Here is a 19,815-nt window from a genome sequence, read left to right as displayed (position 1 = left end):
CTTAATATCAAAACCAGAACCAGTGTGGTATTAGGTTACAGGATAGGCACACAGGTCAATGGAACAGGACACAGAGTCCAAAAATAGACCCACACAATTGATTTTTGACAAAAGTGCAAAGGAAATTCAATGGAGAAATGATTGTCTTTTGAACAAATGGTGGTGGAATAATTGGACGGCCATTTACAAAGCAAAATAAGCCACCACCCAAACTTCACATTTTATACAAATTTAACTCAAAATGGATCATGAATTTAAATATGAAATCTAAAAGTTTCAAAACTTTAGAAGAAAACACAGTAGGGAATCCTGGTAACCTGGACTTAGGTAAAGAGTTCTAAGAAATGACACCAAAGGCCTTATAGAAGAAAGACTTGATAGATGGGAGGGATTTCAGGACTTAAAACTGACTCTGTGAAGAATACTCTTTTTTTAATATAAGGTTCCAAATTCCTGGAAGGTTTTTTTTTCTCTTCTTTTTGTATTTGAGAGAGAGAGAAAGAGACAGGGAGAGAACATGAGTGAGGGTGGGGGGGGGGGGGGTAGAGGGAGGGAGAGAGAGAGAGAGAGAGAAAGAATCTTAAACAGGTTCCACGTTTAGTGTGGAGCCTAATCCTGAGTGCGGGATCATGAAATCAAGAGTTGGACGCTCAATTGACTGAGCCACCCAGGCACCCCTGTGAAGAATACTCTTAGGAGAATGAAAAGACAATTCAGGGGCGCCTGGGTGGCTCAGTGGGTTGAGCATCCAAGTTCAGCTCAGGTCATGATCTCACAGTTTGTGTTCAAGCCTCACATCAGGCTCACTGCTGTCACCCTGTCAGTGCAGAGGCCACTTCACATCCTCTGTCTCCCTCTCTCTGCTTCTGCTCCTCCCCTGCTTGTGCTCTCCCCAAAATAAATAAATATTAAAAAAAGAGAGGGAGAGAATGAAAAGACAATTCAGAGATGGGAAGAAAAAATTTAAAAATCACAAATTAGACAAAGGACTTGAATCCAAGATATATAAGGAACTTTCAGAATGCAATTACAAGGAAATCAATTTTTTTTAATGGGCAAAAATTTGGAAATATAAAATTTTAGAAGACAGCACCGACAACAATTACTTTGACATTGGCTACAGCAATATTTTTCTAGATATGTCTCCTGTTACAAGGGAAACAAAAGCAAAAAAAAAAAAAAACACAACCCATTGGGACTACATTAAAATAAAAAGCTTCTGGGGCGCCTGGGTGGCTCAGTTGGCTGAGCATCCAACTCTTGATTTTGGCCCAGGTCATGACCCCAGGGTCATGGGATCGAGCCCTTGCATTTGGCTTGGTGCTGAGTGTGGAACCTGTTTAAGATTCTCTCTCTTTCCCTCTGCCCCCATCCTCTGCTCTCTTTCTCTGAAAAAAAATAAAAATAAAAAGCTTCTGCACACCAAAAGAAACAATCAACAGAACTAAAAGACAACCTGCTGAGTGGGAAAAGATATTTGCAAATGAAATATCCAATAAAGGGATAGTATCCAAAATACATAAAGAATTTATACAACTCAACACACACACACACACACACACACACACACACACACACATAATCCAATTAAAAACGGGCAGAAGACATGAACAGATATTTCTGTAAAGAAGACATACAAATAGCCAACAGACACAGGAAAAGATGCTCACCATCACTCATCATCAGGGAAATGCAAATCAAAACCACAGTGACATATCACCTCACACCAGTCAGAATGACTAAAATCAAAAACACAGAAGACAAGTGTTGACGAGGATGTGGAGAAAAAGGAACCCTTGTGCACTGTTGGTAGGAATGCAAACTGGTGCAGCCCCTGTGGAAAACGGTATGGAGATTCCTCAAAAAATTAAAAATAGAATTACCATATGATCCGGTAATTCCACTAATGGGTATCTACCCAATGAATTATGAAAACACTAATTCAAAAAATATCTATGCACCCCTATGTTTATTGCAGCGTTATTTATGATAGTTATATTATGGAAGCAGCCCAAGTGTCCATCCATAGATGAATGAGTTAAGATGTGGTATATACATACAATGAAATGTTACTCAGCCATAAAAAAATAATGCAATCTTGCCATTTGCAACAACATGGATGGAGCCAGAGAGTGTAATGCTAAGTGAAATCAGTCAGAGAAAGACAAATACCATATGATTTCACTCACATACGGAATTTAAGAAAGAAAAACAAATGAACAAAGAAAAAAGGAAACACACCAAAAAACAGATTTTTAAGTACGGAGAACAAATTGATGGTTACCAGAGGGGAGGTTGGTGAGGAGATGGGTGAAATGGTGAAATAGATAAAGGGAATTAAGAGTATACTTACGATGAGCACGAGTAATGTATAGAATTGTTGAGTCACTATATTGGACACCTGAACCTAATATAACACCGTGTGTTAACTATAGTGGAATTAACATTTTTTTTAAAAAGGGCAAAGATTTGAACTGACAATTCTCCAAAGAAGCTACATGGATGGCAAATAAGTACATGAAAAAATGCTCAAAGTTATTAGTCGCTAGGAAACTGCAAATCCAAATCATAATGGTGGGGGCATCTGGGCATCATAACGGTAGGGGCTCAGTCAGTTGAGCGTCCGACTTCGGCTCAGGTCTTGATCTTGAGGTTCATGAGTTCGAGGTTCTGCTGTCGGCCTGTCAGCGCAGAGCCCACTTTGGATCCTCTGTCCCTCTCTCTCTGTACCTCCCCCACTCATGCTCTCCCACACAAAAAATAATAAATACTAAAAGAATCATAATAGTATACCACTTCATAGCCAATAAAGTGGCTATAATAAAAAAATACAGACAACAACAAGTGCTGATGAGGATGTGGAAACACTGGAACTCCAATACACCACTGATGGGAACGTGAAATGGCCCAGTTGGTGTGGAAAACAGTTTGGCCGTTCCTCAAAAACTTAAACATAAATCACCACACGATCCTGCAAATCTACTCCTAGGTATACACCCAAGAGAACTGAAAACACGTTCACACAAAGACTTACTTGCACTTGAATATTCATAGCAGCATTATTCATACTAGCCAGTGTGTAGAAATAACCTAAATACGTGAGTGATGAATGGATGAACAAAATGTATTTCCACCCAAGGGGATACCACGCGGCCGTGACAAGGAATGAACTATGATGCACACTGCAACATGCATAAGCCTTGAAAGCATTATGCTAGGTGAATGAAGCCAGACACGAAAGGCCATGTGCTGCATGATATGATCCCATTTATATGATTGTCCAGCAGAGGCAAATCCATAGAGACAAAAGTCGATTAGGTATTGTCAGAGGATGGGTGTAGAGGGGATTAGTAGTGACAGGGCTTCTGCTGTGGGTTATCTTAATCAACTGCAGCTGTCATAGCAAAATACTGTAGATTGGGTGGCCTAAACAACAGAAATTTCTTTTTCATGCATCTAGAGGCTGTGAAGTCTAAGATCAAGGTGCTGGCAAAGTAGGTTTTAGTCTGAGGCTCTTGGTGTGTGCATATGGAGAGAGAATCCTCTCCACCTCTTCTTATAAGTGCACGAATCCCATCAGGGGGCCCCCACCCTCATAACCTCATCTGTCTCTAATTACTTCCCAAAGATCCCAATCTCCAAATACCTTCAACTTGAGGAAGAGGACTTCAACATGAACTTGTGGGTCAATTCAGTCCAAGCAGGGACTGATGGAAATGTTCTAGAATAAGATAGTGGTGGTGGTTGCACAACTTTGTGAATATACTAAAAACTATTGAATTTTACACTTAAACACACACATACACACACACACACTAAGATGCCACCATCTACCTGTTAGAGTGGCTAAAGTTAAAAAAATAAAGAAATAAAACAAAACACATATGACAATACAGAGGGCTGCTAAGAATGTGGAGGAACCAAAAACTGTCACATATTGCTCAGGAGGGTGTAGAATAGTTCAGCCACTCTGGAGAACAGTTCGAAGGTTTTTTACAAACTTAAACACACACATACCACAGAACCCAGAAATCTCACCCCATGTTATTTGCCCAAGTGAAATAAAAGCCTGTATTTACAGAATAACTGAAAACCACTTCACAAGTGTTGACAGTAGCATTGTTTGTCATCACCAAAACCTGGAAACAGTCCAAAAAATTGTAGCACATCTATAAAATGGGTCGCTAGTTAGTCATTAGGAAAATTGCACTGATACCACAACACAAATAACTTTCAAATGCATTATGCTCAATGAAAGAAGCCATTTTCAAAAACTTACAGGGGGCGCCTGGTGGCTCAGTCGGTTAAGCATCCAGCTTTGGCTCAGGTCATGATCTCGCAGTCTGTGGGTTCGAACCCCACGTCGGGCTCTACGCTGACAGCTCAGAACCTGGAGCCTGCTTCCGATTCTGTGACCCCCCTCTCTCTGCCCCTCCCCCCGCCCCTCGTGCACTGTCTCCCTCCATCTCTCAAAAATAAATAAGTGCTAAAAAGCAATTGAAAAAACCTTACACACGGTATGATTCCATTTACGAAACATCCCGGAAAGGCAAAAGTGTAGGGACAAGACCCAATCAGTGGTTGCAGACAGACACCGTACCTTCGGCTCCTGCTGGCCAATTAGCTTTCTCTTTATTGGTGTGCCCTCCACTCCCCACCTCCACCTGCAGCAGCCCTCCCTCCCATGAGCGCCCTTAGGCTTAAGCTTCTCCATTCTACTAAATCAGTTATATTACTCCTCCACCGGCTTTCGTTTTCCAGAATTGTGTTGACATTTCTTTTTTTTTTTATATATAATTTTTTAAAGTTTATTTACTTTGAGAGAGAGAGAGAGAGAGAGAGAGAGAGTGCACGCACAAGCAGGGGAGGGGCAGAGAGGAGAAACAGAATCCCAAGCAGGCTCCAGGCCATCAGTGGAGAACCTGCTGTGGAGCTTGAACTCAGAAACCGTGAGATCATGACCTGAGCTGAGATCAAGAGTCAGATGCTAAACCGACTGAGCCACCCAGGAGCCCCTGTGTTGACATTTCTTAACTCTTATCTCCTCCCCCCTCTTTAGCCCTATAGGTTTATGGTCTTTTTATTTCTTTACTGTTATTACAGTGGGGATTTGGAAGGGAAACGGATAAATGCACAATCTGTCACGTTAACTGACACAGCTGTTCTTTAATCAAGTCTACAACATAAATATAGTTGAGGAAATGGATACTATTTTCTCATGAATATATATAAAGTTTATCACTAGCCAACCTGAGAAAATATAGATGTTTAGCAGATAGGATCCCAGTAAGGATGTCCATGCAAGCCATTTGATTTTTGACTCCCAGAGGGGACACCCTAAAAAGAGTTGCCTCGCGGTTTCCGGTCTGTCAGCCAGAATTTCCAACAGCTGCCTAGGCTATGGGCCAGAGTTCATGAGAGTCTGGCAAACCAACAGTTTTATACGGGCCTGTGGGAGCTGGGGCAGCCCCCTAGCAGTGGTAAGCTGGTGACTCAGCAAAGGAGTTGTAGGTCGGCGTGTATCTATCAGCAGAGTCCCAGGAATCACACTTAAAATCAAGACCCAGAAATGCCTTTTCATTACTTACGTCATAATCATCCCCTCACATAAATGCGTAAAACTTGTGTTGAAATAGCACTGACTCCCAAAGGAAACATTCCTGTTCTCTCTCGTTTCTATGGCACTGTGATCTTCGGTCTCAAGCAGTCTTTGAAAAAGGCAGTAATACTCAAATCTTCCACATCAAGATCACATCAAGTTCCACAAAAACGCCAGAGTCTCAGGAAGCAGCTGGGCTGTTGTTCCCCCTTCTTTGGATGCCCCACAGAAAAACTGAAGCACACTGGGTGGTGGCTTCTAAACCTTTGGATCCCCCAGATGTCAATTGCAGGTTGTAACATGCTCTACTCGCATCTTACTCTGTCACTGTTCATCTTTGCCAGCTGACCCTGAAAATTGAGATTTTACTCTGTAATACTATAAAACTGTGATCTTGTGTCTCACTCCAGCACACCACCAATACACAGAAAGAGAGATAGACATACAGACAGAATTGGGTGCCTTTGTGTTTATGTGGAAACTCCGGGCCATGTAAACCAGGGCTTTCTTTTTTACGTGTGAGGGTGTATAGTGTACTTTATTGATGGTACGTGACAGGTAGGGCTCCCTAAATGCCTCCCCTTCTCCAGGGGGTTTGGAATGGAAACTGTGTTGAGGACAAGCGATTTTTCAGTATGTCGAGGGACCCCTGTAGGACAAGGACGCCCCAGCAGCTGAGGGCCTCTCTCTTGCTCCCATGCCTCTCCCTGGGGCTGGTGTTCCCAGGGTTCTTATTCCTTGGAGTCCATGTGTCCATCGCCCTATTGCTAGAGCAGATTCATTTTCATCAAAGGAAATAAGCTTGACAAAATGGTCATTGAAGGCAATGTCAGCCCCAGCACCAAAAGTGGAAGAGTGGGAGGGACGCCTGGGTGGCTCAGTCAGTTAAGCATCCCACTTTGGCTCAGGTCTTGATCTCACCGTCTGTGAGTTTGAGCCCGGCGTCGGGCTCTGTGCTGACAGCTCAGAGCCTGGAGCCTGCTTCGGATTCTGTGTCTCCCTCTCTCTCTGCCCCTCCTCCACTCGTGCTCTGTCTCTGTCTCTCAAAAATAAATACACATTAAAAGTTTTTGAAAACCACATTAAATAAAGGTGGAAGAGTGGGTGTCACCGTTAAAGCTGCAGGAAACTGGTCCTTAGTGTAGCCCAGGATGCACTTGAGAGGGCCCTCTGATGCCTGCTTCACCATCTTTTTGATGTTGTCCTATTTGGCAGCTTTCTTCAAATGGTAGGTCAAGTCCATGACCAACACATTGTGGGTGGGGATACAGAAAGTCATGCCAGTGAACTTCCCGTTCAGCTCAGGGATGATCTTGCTCACAGTCTTGGCAATACCAGTAGAAGGAGGGATGATGTTCTGGCTGGCTTCTTAGCCATCATGACATAGCTTCTCAGAAAGGCCATCTATGGTTTTCTGGGTGGCTGTAGCGACATGTACTGTGGTCATGATTCCCTCCGCGATGCCAAAGTTGTTATGGACGATCTTGGCCAGGGGCTCAAGCAGTTAGTGGTGCAAGAGGCATTGCTGACTATCTTGAGAAAGTTGTCATGCCTCTTTCTCTTGGTTCAAGTCCATCACAAATATGGGGGCATCAGCAGAAGAGGCAGAGATGATGACCCTTTTGGCTCCACCCTTCAAATGAGCCCCAGCCTTCTCCAGAGTAGTGAAGATACCAGTGGGTTCCACAAGAAATTCAGCACCAACCTCACTCCGTGGGATGTTAGTGAGATCTTACTCCAGGGAGACTGAGATAGGCTTTCCATCAATGACAAGTTTCTCATTCTCAGTCTGAACTGTGCCATTGAACTTTCCATGGGTGGAATCATACTGGACCAAGTAGACCATGTAGTTGAGGTCAATGAAGCTGTTATTGGTAGAGACAATATTTACTTTGCCAAAGTTAATAGCAGCCTTGGTGACCAGACACCCAACAGAGTCAAAGTCATTTACTTGGGCCTTCACCATCATGTGTCAGGGACACAGCTATTGTGAAACAGGGAGGGGCAGAGAGCCAAAAGGAGCCAGGACTTTCTTGAACAGAAGTTAAAGGAAATCTTGTAAAGCAAGGAGGCAGATGGTTGGTTGCTACTCTTAGGCACTACTGTCTTATTCTTGCTAATGAAACGCTGATTTTGTGAAGTATGGTCTGGCAACAGACTCAGGAATGAGGAAGGTGTCACCCAGCAGCATTGCCGGAGTCTCAGACAAAAAATATAAACACACCCAGTTAAAACTGAATTTCAGACAAACAAGGAATTTGCAGCCCTATTCACCACCTCCTTCCGAGGACGAACTGTGATTGGTTAAGACGAACATGGTAATTCCTTCTCCCCTTGCTAGGGATTGGTTTGGAGGTGGGCATATAGCACACTTCTGACCGATTGCATCTAGGGGAGAAATCTTCTGGGGGCTTCTGGGAAACATTTTCCTCCCTGATTAAAAACAGGAGAGCTAGGGGCGCCTGGGTGGCTCAGTCAGTTAAGCGCTTGACTTCAGCTTCAGGTCATGATCTCACGCTCTGTGAGTTCAAGCCCCACGTCGGGCTCTGTGCTGACAGCTCAGAGCCTGGAGCCTGCTTCGGATTCTGTGTCTCCCTCTCTCTCTGCCCCTCCCCTGCTCATGTTCTGTCTCTCTCTGTCTCAAAAGTAAATAAAAACATTAAAAAAAATTTTTTTTTTAAAACAGGAGAGCCAGCCTGTGAGCAAGGGAGAGAAAGCAGGAAAGCAAGCAATGCGGGAAGTTCTTCATGCTTCGTGCCTTCAGTAACCTCATGTGAGGATATGGTGCTGGGACCAGCAACAGTCACTTTGTCACCATGAAGAAAAAGTCATGAGGAAATCAGAGAGACCGAGCCAGAACTCTGCCATTGTTGAACTTCTGAATGAGGCAGCTCTGGAATTCTCTTTGCCAGACTTCTTGTTTTGTGAAAAAATGAATGTCCTCACTGTTTACGCCTCTTTTAGTTGGGCACTCTGTTTATGCTGCTGGAAGCCTCCCAAACGATTCACCCGAAGGTATTTTGAGTCGCGCTCGGTGTTAAAATGGCTGTGGTTCACAGGCCCAATCTCCTGTCCAGATCAGCAAAACTATCTTATTATACCATCTACTGGCCTAGTAGTATCGCATGGATCTTTCTCAACTTCTCACAAAAGAATCACAGAAACCCTCCCACGGACTTTGGAGGTGGGCAGGGGACTGTTTCTTGCCTCTTAGGATGGAGTAACTATGAACAGTTCTCTGTGTCCTCAATGTCACTGACAGCTTCAGAGATCTGAACTGGCTGCATGGGGAGTGCTAGCCAGGCAGGCCAATTTTATGGGAAAGACGGACGCTGTTTCACAACTGTGGGTATAAGATAACCTTTAGCCCAGAAGAAGTTGAGGCTCAGCATCAGTGGCGTTTGTGCTACTACTGTCTTTTTTTTTTAAGTTTGTTTGTTTGTTTTGAGACAGGCACACGGGGCGCATGCCTGGTGAAAGCAAGTGGGGGAGGGGCAGAGAGAGAGGGAGAGAGAGAGAATCCCAAGTAGGCTCCGCCCCGTCGGCACAGAGCCCTGTGATCTCACAAACTGTGAGATCATGATCTGAGCTGAAATCAACAGCTGGACGCTTAACCAACTGAGCCACCCAGGCACCCCACTTTTAATAATACCCACTATTGGTTGGTTCTACTTCCAAACATTCTAAAATTAATACAGTTTATCAAATGTTTGATGGCCACAGTTTGTATAGGTGGCAAACATTTTTACTTTTTAGAATTTTGAGGTGTGCCTGTGTGGCTCAGTCGGTTAAGTGTCCAACTCTTGACTTCTGTCAGGTCACGATCTCATGGTTTGTGGGTTCAAGCCCCACATTGGGCTCTGTGCTGACAGCAAGGCCTGCTTGAGATTCTCTGTCCCCCTCTCTCTCTTCCCCTCCCCCACTCATGTGCACACACGCTGTCTCACTCTCTCTTTCAAAAATAAACATTAAAAAAAAGTTTTCGAATAGATTATAGATGCATGTGGCATATGTAGAACTCAGACCAGCAAGTTCCCCATCCATCCTCGTCTCCTTTTTCCCTTCTCTAGAAGCAACCATTGTTACCAGTTTCTTGTGTACCTTTCCAGACTTTTGTACACATGGACGAATATATAAATATGTACAGCTCTTTTAAAGTACAAATGATAGAACATAATGCACATTAATTATATCTTGAAGATTCCCCAACATTATTAGTCTTTGCACTACCTTACTTTGTTCAAGAACTGCATAGTGTTCTAATGCATGGATGTGCCATAATGTATTAGGTATCTCCAACTGACAGACACTTTAGTGGACATTTGTCATGTTTTCTGGTTTGCCAACTCCTTTGGAATACTTTTCTTATTTATTTATTTATTTGAGAGAGAGAGAGAGAGAGAGAGAGAGAGAGAGAGACAGAGTATGAACCGGGGAGGGGTAGAAAGAGAGGGAGACACAGAATCCAAGGCAGACTCCAGGCTCTGTGCTGTCACCACAGAGCTTGACGTGGGGCTCGAACTTGTGAACCATGAGATCGTGACCTGAGCCGAAGTCGGATGCTCAACCAACTGAGCCACCCAGGCGCCCCTGGAATACTTTTCATGTTTGTGGAAATACACATTCTGCAGTCTCTGAAACTCCACCAACCAGTTGCACCCATGCCAGTCTCCAAATCAGAAGCGGACCCCAGGAGGAAACGGGCTTTGTGCAGGACGCCTATTATGCTGGCAAGGGTGCGTCACAGCCTTATGGCCTTGGGGGCAGCATGGGTTACAAAATGAGTTTCTGATGCAAACGAGACATAAGTGGTGCAGGTCTGAGCAACAGGTGCGATTGCAGTCAAGTTCTTGGGGGCATTGCAAATACAGCATCTAGTTTTTGGTGGCAGCGGAATGTTCTGGGCCTTTTGTTCACCAGGCTATTTATATATGTGGTTTGTGGCTTTAATTCTTGAAGATTGTCATCAAGCCTCTTCTCTAGCCCTCTCAACGGTTTTCTTTATAACAAATGACTTTCTGCTCATCAGCCAGAGTCACTTCTGCTTCTCGCAACCAAGAGCCCAATCTGAGACAAACATTTTGTGTTCTTTCTAATTTGTTGTTTTTATCGTCTAATTTGTTATTTATATTATTTGTCCATATACATCTTTGTACCTGTGTGCAAGTAAACCTGTGGCATAAAGTCCTAAAAATGGAAATGCTCTGGAAAAGCATATTTGCAAAAGATATGTCTGATAAAGGAGTGTTATCCAAAGCATACAAAGAACTCTCTTTTTTTAATGTTTGTTTATTTATTTTTGAGAGAGAGAGAGAGAGAGAGAGACATAGAGCATGAGTGGGGGAGGGGCAGAGAGAGAGGGAGACACAGAATCCGAAGCGGGCTCCAGGCTCTGAGCTGCCAGCACAGAGCCCAGTGCCGGGCTCAAACTCACGAACTGTGAGATCATGACCTGAGCAGAAGTCAGAGGCTTAACCAACTGAGCCACCCAGGTGCCCCGGAAATGCAAATTAAAATGAGATAACACCACACACCTATTAGAGTGGCCAAAGTCCAAAAAACTGGCAATACAAAAGCTGAAGAGGATGTAGAGAGTAACAGTAACTCTCACGCCTTGCTGGTCGGGTTGCAAAATGGTACAGCCACCTTGGAAGAGAGTTCGGCAGTTTCTTACACAACTAAACATACAGTCTAGCAATCATGCTCCTTGGTATTTAACCAAATGGGCTGAAAACTTATGTTCACTCAAAAACCTGTGCACGGATGTTTATAGCAGCTCTAATCATAATTGCCAAAATTGGAAGCACCAAGCTATCCTTCAGTAGGAGAATATATAAGCAAACTATGGCCCATCCATACAATGTAGTATCACTTGGCGATACAAAGAAATGAGCTACCTAGCAGCAAAAAAGACATAGAGGACTTTTTTTTTTTAAGATTAAAAAAAATTTTTTTAAGTTTATTTATACATATATTTTTGAGAGAGAGAGAGTACAAATGGAGAGAGAGAGAGAGAGAGAGAGAGAGAGAGAGAATCCCAAGCAGGGAGCCCTATGTAGGGCTCGAACACACAAACTGTGAGATCATGACCTGAGCCGAAACTAAGAGTCCAGCATTTAACCAACTGGGCCACCCCAGGTGTCCCCCCCTCCCTTTTTTAAAGTAATCTCTACACCCAACATGGGGCTCAAACCTACAACCCTGAGATCAAGAGTCACGTACTCCACCCACAAGCCAGCCAGGCCCCCTGACATGGCGGAACTTTAGAAAGTGTGTTGTTAAGTGAAAGAGGCCAATCTGAAAGGGCAATGTACTATAGGATTCCAACTGTATGACATTCCAGAAATGACAAAACTATGGAAGACAGTAGTAAGATCAGTGGTTGCCAGTTGTTCTGAGGGAGAGAGGGATGACAAGGTGGAACACACGGTATCTTTAGGGCAGTAAAACGATCCTGTATTATACAGTAATGGTAGACACATGTCGTTATACATTTGTCAAAACCCAGAGAATGTACAACACAAAGAGTTAACCCTAATATAAACTATGGACTTAATAATAATGTATCAATATCGTTCATCAATTACATGTATTACACATTGTATTACACACTAATACAAGATGTAAACAGTGGAGGAAATTGTGTGCTCAGGGAGAAGGGATATGTGGGAAATTTCTGTACTTTTCAATTTAGATTTGTAAATCTAACGCTGCTCTTCAAAATACCAAAAAAAAAAAAAAATGGGGTGCCTGGGTAGTTCAGTTGGTTGAGCGTCTGACTCTTGATTTCAGCTCAGGTCATGATCTCATGGTTCGGTTCAAGAGATAGAGCCCTGAATTGTGCTCTGCGCTGACAGTGTGGAGGCTGCTTGGGATTCTCTCTCTCCCTCTCTCTGCCCCTCCCCCAGCTTGCACACATGCTCTGTCTCCCTGTCTCAAAATAAATAAATAAACATTTTTTAAATATCAACCCCCCCCAAAAAAAACCCCCAATGAAAACTTTCTTACACCCACTAGGATAAAAAAGATGGGCAATAAAACTTGGTTAGGATGTGGAGAAATAGGAGCTCTCATACATTGCTGGTGGGAATGTTCAATTTGCAGCCAGTTTGAAAAACAGTTTGGTAATCCCTTAAAAGTTGAAACATAGAGTTACCGTACGATCCAGCATTTCCACTCCTAGGTAGGTATATAACCAAGAGAAATGGAACCATATATCCACATAAAAACTATCCAAAGACAGAGAGGAGCCCACTCTAAGCACCATCTGTGCTTTGGATTTTGAGGCTCCCTTGCAGAAAATTCATACAGAGCATGGCTTCTTGGGATTGCCTGTCAGAGTCGAATGCTAAATATCCACGAAGGAGATTGCATGGAAAGTCACTCACATCCAGTACTTACATCACCCAAGAAAAGCTGTTTCTATGCTGTTGCCATCCAGGACAATCAATCTATAAATGTAATGCAATCCCAACCAAATTTTAAGAGAATTTTAAAATTGGAATTCAAGAATTCTGATTCTTTTCTGGAAGAGAAAATGTTCGATAACAGCCCTCAAATTCTGAGCAGGATTATTGAGTGGGAATACACTCTATATAGATAAAAATATAAACGTAAAAATATATAAAGCTATATGAATATAACCCAAGCAGATTTAACAACATACAATAAAGGGATAATTATAAATCAGTGGAACAGAATAAAGTGCAAACGGATCCATATATCTGCACAAATGAAGCTTACATAGAGGCAACATGTACAATCAATGAAGGAAGGGTGGCATTTTCAGTAAATCATGTGAGATAATTGACTATCTACTGAGGAAAAATAACATTAGATTGACCCTCCTCCCCCATCACATCAAACACAGCTGGTACAAATAATTAAATATTTAGGGGCCAAAAGTTAAAATACTTTAAAGGTTTTAAAACTATATTTAAATAATATTGGGGTGGAAAATGTCTGCCTAAACAAGATACAAAATCCAAAAGCCGTAAAAAACTGAGAGATTTGTAGGTGTGCCTGGCTAGCTCAGTCAGTACAGCATGTGACTCTTGATGTCAGGGTTGTGAGTTTGAGCCGCCTGTTGGGTGTGGAGCCTATTAAAAAAAAAAAAAAAAAAAGCAGAGAGATTTGTTCTCAAAGTTTAATTTTTTTTTTCAACGTTTATTTATTTTTGGGACAGAGAGAGACAGAGCATGAACGGGGGAGGGGCAGAGAGAGAGGGAGACACAGAATCGGAAGCAGGCTCCAGGCTCTGAGCCATCAGCCCAGAGCCCGACGCGGGGCTCGAACTCACGGACCGCGAGATCGTGACCTGGCTGAAGTCGGACGCTTAACCAACTGCGCCACCCAGGCGCCCCAACCTTTTCTTATAACTTTTGTTATAGTGTTTCTTTTAACGGAAGTTTTAAACTTTGAGAACAGGGGCGCCTGGGTGGCGCAGTCGGTTAAGCGTCCGACTTCAGCCAGGTCACGATCTCGCGGTCCGTGAGTTCGAGCCCCGCGTCGGGCTCTGGGCTGATGGCTCAGAGCCTGGAGCCTGCTTCCGATTCTGTGTCTCCCTCTCTCTCTGCCCCTCCCCCGTTCATGCTCTGTCTCTCTCTGTCCCAAAAATAAATAAACGTTGAAAAAAAAAATTAAAAAAAAAAAAATAAAAAAGAAAAGGGAAAGTGGGGGGGGGATTGTTGCATGGAATTAGTACCCAGAATATATACAGGATTCTGACAATTATTTAAATCAACAAGGGAAATGACCAGGAAACTCACAGAAAAATCCAAACCAAAAAAGAAGGAGGTAGAGAAGGAAAAAAAAAAAGAAGAGGAAGAGGAGGAGGGGGAGGGGGGAAGGGGGAGGGGAAGGAGGAGGGAGCGAAGAAAAGAAAAGGTGCTCAAATTCAATAGTAATCAAGAAAAGTAAATAAAATGAGGTGGAGTGTTTTTCCCCCATCAGCTTGTTCAACACTTAACCAACTGAGCCACTCAGGTGCCCCAGATTGTTCAACACTTAAAAGATTGCTTGTCTAATTGCTCTGTAATGCTTTAGTTGCAATATGATTCTAAAATGGTTTATAATTGCCAGTATGATTTTATTTTTTTATTTTTTTAAAATTTTTTTTTTAATGTTTATTTATTTTTGAGACAGAGAGAGACAGAGCATGAACAGGGGAGGGGCAGAGAGAGAGGGAGACACAGATTGGAAGCAGGCTCCAGGCTCTGAGCCATCAGCCCAGAGCCCGACGCGGGGCTCGAACTCACAAACCGTGAGATCGTGACCTGAGCTGAAGTCGGATGCTCAACCGACTGAGCCACCCAGGCGCCCCTGATTTTATTTTTAATACAGGTTTATTTAGAAGTGTTATTTAAACTTCCAGATGTATAGGGATTTAAAAAATATTTTAGTATTGGGAATACATGAATTGTTCAACATGAAAACGTATAAAAAGTGTAGAGAGATGAGACACAAGCTGCCCCCCGCCAACCTGTCTCCTTGTCATCTCATCCCCTCTCAACAGACGGGGAGACTCCCCTCTTCATTGGTGTAAGCTTCTTTTGTGCCCCTTCCAGAGGAAGTTTGTGCATATACAAACAAGTAGGAATGTATTCTTTTCCACATCATTTTACTACAGTGATCTACATTATTCTGCACCTTGCTTTTCTTCTTAATATGTGAGAAGGGAGAGCTATGTCAATGACCATCATATGATATTTAAAATTTTTTACTGAAAAATATACATAGAACATATAAGACATACTTTAATGGATGTTTAAAGTGATCCTTTGTGGGTGCCTGGGTAGCTCAGCGGTTTAACATCTGACTTGGGCTCAGGTCATGATTTCATGGTTCGTGAGTTCAAGTCCTGTGTTGGGTGAGCTCAAGCCCCGCTTTGGGTGAGCCCTCCTTCTCTCTCTCTTTCTCTTTCTGCCCTTCGCTCGCTTGCACCTTCTCTTTCTCTCAAAAAATAAAATAAATAAAAATAAAATGATCCTTTGTGGGGCACCTGGGTGGGTCAGTTGGTTGTGCGACTGACTTTGGCTCTGGTCATGATCTCCCAGTTCATGAGTGCCAGCTCCAAATCAGGCTCCCTACTCTCAGGATGGAGACTGCTTCGGATCCTCTGTCCCCCTCTCTCTCTGTGTCCCTCCCCCACTCTCTCTCTCTCTCTCTCTCTTAAAAATAAATAAAACATTAAAAAAAAATAATGGAAGGGTGCCTGGGTGGCTCAGTCAGTTAAGCACCCAACTCTTGGTTTGGGCTCAGCTCATGATCTTGCAGCTCATGGGTTCAAGTCCCACATCAGGCTCTGCACTGGCAGTGTGGAACCTGCTTGGAATTTTCTTTCCCTTGCTCTCTGCCCCTCCCCCACTTTCACTGTCTCTGTCTCTCAAAATAAATATACTTAATGAAAATAAATAAGTCATGTGACCCTTTATGATATTCCCACTCAGTGTAGCACTAGAATATTGCAGGTGGCTGCAAGCCCCTTCCTGATCACATCATCCGCTCTCTTCCCTTGAGGTAATCTCTCTTCCTGGCTGTAGGGTTAATCATTTCTTTGCTTTAAAAAAAAATGGTTTTACCACCTTTGTATGGGTCCATAAACAATAAAGCATAATTTTTTTCTGTTTTGAACTTTAACAAATGGAGTTACGGTGTTTTCTTCCATGACCTGCTTTCTTTTGATCAACATTTTACTTGTTGATGTGTATGGTTGTGGTTAATTTTTTGTCATTGCTGCACAGCATTCCTGTAAGAATATAACACTAGTTTTTATGGACTTCGGGGTTGTCTCCAGTTTGAGGCCACTATGTTGCTAAGAAAGTTCTTGTACATCTCCTGGTTTAGGGCAACAATTCCCAAAGTGTGGTCCATGAACCCCTAGGAGTGCTGGAATGTTATCAGGGAGTCATTAAAGTTAAAACTGTTTTCTTTTATGCTAACACTAAGATGCAATTTACTCTTTTCGCTCTGTGGACATTTGCACTGATGGTACAAAAACAATGATGGATAAAACTGTAGTCACTTAGCACAAATCAAGTCGATAGCGCCAACCTATACCCGGAGTCATTTTTTGCCAGTTTGGTTAAGAACGTAACTGCATATTATTTGGGTTTTAATTGGAATATTCCTGGTTATGAATAATATTGAGTTCCTTTCCACATATCCTTGATTACTAAGAAGACTGAATTCTTTTTCACATATTTGTAGACCATTTGGATTTCCTTATTTATAAACTGTCAATTCAAATCTTTTCCTCAGTTTTAATTATTTGTCCTTTTTACATTGACTCGTAGCTCTTTATGTCATATGTTCTTTAAGTCAGATATATTTGTTGCAAATAGATTTTCCCTACTTTTTGTATGCTTTTTGTTTGCTTGTTTCTTTATTTGTCATGTTAGCCAACATTCAGTGTAGTCTTGGCTTCAGGTGTAGATTCCTATGATTCATCACTTACATCCAACACCCAGTGCTCATCCTAACAAGTGCCCTGCTCAATATCAATCACCCATTTTCTCCGCCTCCTCAACACCCCACCCCCATCAAACCTCAGTTTGTTCTCTGTATTTAGGAGTCTCTTATGGTTTGCCTCCCTCTCTGTTTGTATCTTATTTTTCCTTCCCTTCCCCTATGGTCTTCTGTTAAGTTTCTCAGATTCCACATATGAGTAAAATCATATGATATCTTTCCTTCTCTGACTGACTTATTTCACTTATACCCTCGAGTTCTATCCATCTTGTTGCAAATGGCAGGATTTCATTCTTTCTCATTGCCAAGCAGTATTCCATTGTATATATAAACCACACCTTCTTTATCCATTCATCAGTTGATGGACATTTGGCCTCTTTCCATAATTCGGTTATTGTTGATAGCACTGCTATAAACATTGGAGTACGTGTGCCCCTACAAATCGGCACTCCTCTACCCTTTGGATAAATTCCTGGCAGTGCTATTGTTGGTTCATAGGGTAATTCTATTTTTAATTTTTTAGGGAATCTCTACACTGTTTTCCAGAGTGGCTGCACCAGTTTGCATTCCCACCAACAGTGCAAGAGGATTCTCCTTTCTCCATATCCTCACCAACATCTGTTGTTTCCTGAGTTGTTAATTTTTAGCTTTGGATTCTGTGCCCCTCTTTCTCTCTGCCCCTCCCCCGTTTGCGCACACACACTCTCTCTCTAAAAAATAAACATTAAAATTTAAAATTTAAAAACAAACAACTTTGATTATAGTTAAAGAAATTAAATTATTTTTCCTTTAATTTTGGTTATAGTTTTAAAAGCTTTGTTGTAGATTGTTTTCATAGATACACTTAATCAGGTTAGGGAAGTCCTTCTTAGTGCTAGCTTTTCTCCTAAATGAATGTTGAACTTCATGAAACCTGTTTCTGCATCTGTTGAGATGATAATGAGATTTTTACTTTCATCTGTTAACATGGAGGATCATATTATTTGAGTTTCTATTGTTAAAGCTACCTCCTATTTCCGAGATAAACGCAATGATGATGATATATTATCTTTTTTACATACATTGCTGAATTCAGTTCACTAATATTTCATGATTTTGCAGCTATGTTCATGATAATATTGACCTTTATACTTTTCCTTTCTGCTTATGCTGTCTCTGTCTGGTTTTGATATTGGATTGATGCTATGATAAAAGATACTTAAAATTTCATGCTTTAAATGTTTGTTGCTGCGTGTGCCTTGGTGGCACCAACTTGGTGCCTCGGTTAAGCATCCAACTGTTGATTTCGGCTCAGGTCATGATCTCACGATCAGCCCTGCTTATCGAGCCCTCCATGGGGGTCTGCACTGACAGTGGGGAGCCTTCTTGAGATTCTCTCCCTCTCTCTCTGTTCCTCCCCCACTTATGCTCTCCTCTCCCTCTCTCTCAAAATTAAATATTAAAATATTAAAACACCTTTTTAAGAACTTTAAATGTTTATTGCTGGAAAAGAGAAAATGCATTCAGGAAAGTTCCCTCTTCATCTATACTCTGGAATCGTTTATGTAAATTTAGAATTAGTCATTCCTTGAAAGATTAGAACTCAGCAGTGAAGCCATGTGGGCCCAGGATTTTCCTCACGATTAGAGGTTTTATTTAATATTGTTTCTTTTTATTGGAAATAGGGCTATTCGCATATCCTATTGCTTCCTGAGTCCGTTTTAGTGATATTTTTCTAATAATTTGTCCATTTTCATCTAAAGTTTCATACTTGTTGGCCTAAAGTTGTTCATAATCTGATTACCATGTTAATGTCCACAATATCTGTCATTATGTACCCTTTTTGTTTCTGGAATTATTTGTGTCTTCTCTTTTCTCTTGATAATTTTTGCCAATTGGTTTTATTATTCTTTTCAAAGTCCCAAATTTTGCCTCGTTGAGCAATGTGAAATTGGACTGCAAATCTAACGAGAGCGGATACGAGATTTTCCAGAGATTTGTTTTCACTGCTTTGTTTGGGTCTAATCCAACTCTCCTTGCACTTGGCTGGCCCCTCTGTGGATGTCTTCATCACCCTGCTTAGGCTGACACCACGCCCCAGGCTACCTCACCCTTCTTGGGCTCCCATCTGACCACAGGTCTTCCTCCTACACAGATGTCCTCACTTCACTCGGGTTCTAACAGCTCAGGCTGGGCCGCTCACATAGGCAGATACCCTCTTCATTCTGTTTGAGTTCTGCTTCCCCATGTGGGACACATGCAGACACACGTACAGGCTGGCTCTGACAACCCACATCAAGCCACCCTCCTTGAGGATGCCCTCCTCATGCTGCTCAGACTGACGCCCCACATCAAGCTGCCCCTATGCACAGACCCCCTCCTCCCGTTCCACTCCAGCAGACAGCCCACACCAAGTCTTCTTTTGTGGGGGTGTGTGGGGTATGTCTTTTTCATGCTCCAACCCCTCACCAGGCTACCAAACCACATGGACACTTTCCTCGTCCCAACTTGGGCTGTAACACCACATGGCAGACTGTGCCTCCATGTGGTTGCCCTCCTCATCCTGCTTAGACTATGATGTCTAAGCTGGGCTACTCCCATCCATGGTCTCCATTTCACTTGAGCTCTGACATGCACACCAGACATCCTCCAGCACCGATGCTACTTTGCACTGCTCCACCTAATGGCTTTAGGACTGAATTATGCAGGAAGAGAAGGGAAGAGGAAGAGCTCAGATAACTATACCCAGAGGTATTTTTTCATGAAAGGTC

The 19,815-nt window shown here is 42.5% G+C and overlaps 1 pseudogene; it reads right to left on the bottom strand.

Annotated features, from left to right (window-relative positions):
• Window positions 1-6,229: 6,229 nt before the first annotated feature.
• Window positions 6,230-7,565, bottom strand: LOC125162970 (glyceraldehyde-3-phosphate dehydrogenase-like; annotated as a pseudogene).
• Window positions 7,566-19,815: the final 12,250 nt, after the last annotated feature.

The sequence above is a fragment of the Prionailurus viverrinus genome, chromosome A3 (assembly GCF_022837055.1).
Source record: "Prionailurus viverrinus isolate Anna chromosome A3, UM_Priviv_1.0, whole genome shotgun sequence".
NCBI lineage: Eukaryota > Metazoa > Chordata > Mammalia > Carnivora > Felidae > Prionailurus > Prionailurus viverrinus.
This window is presented reverse-complemented; position numbering and strand designations above follow the sequence as displayed.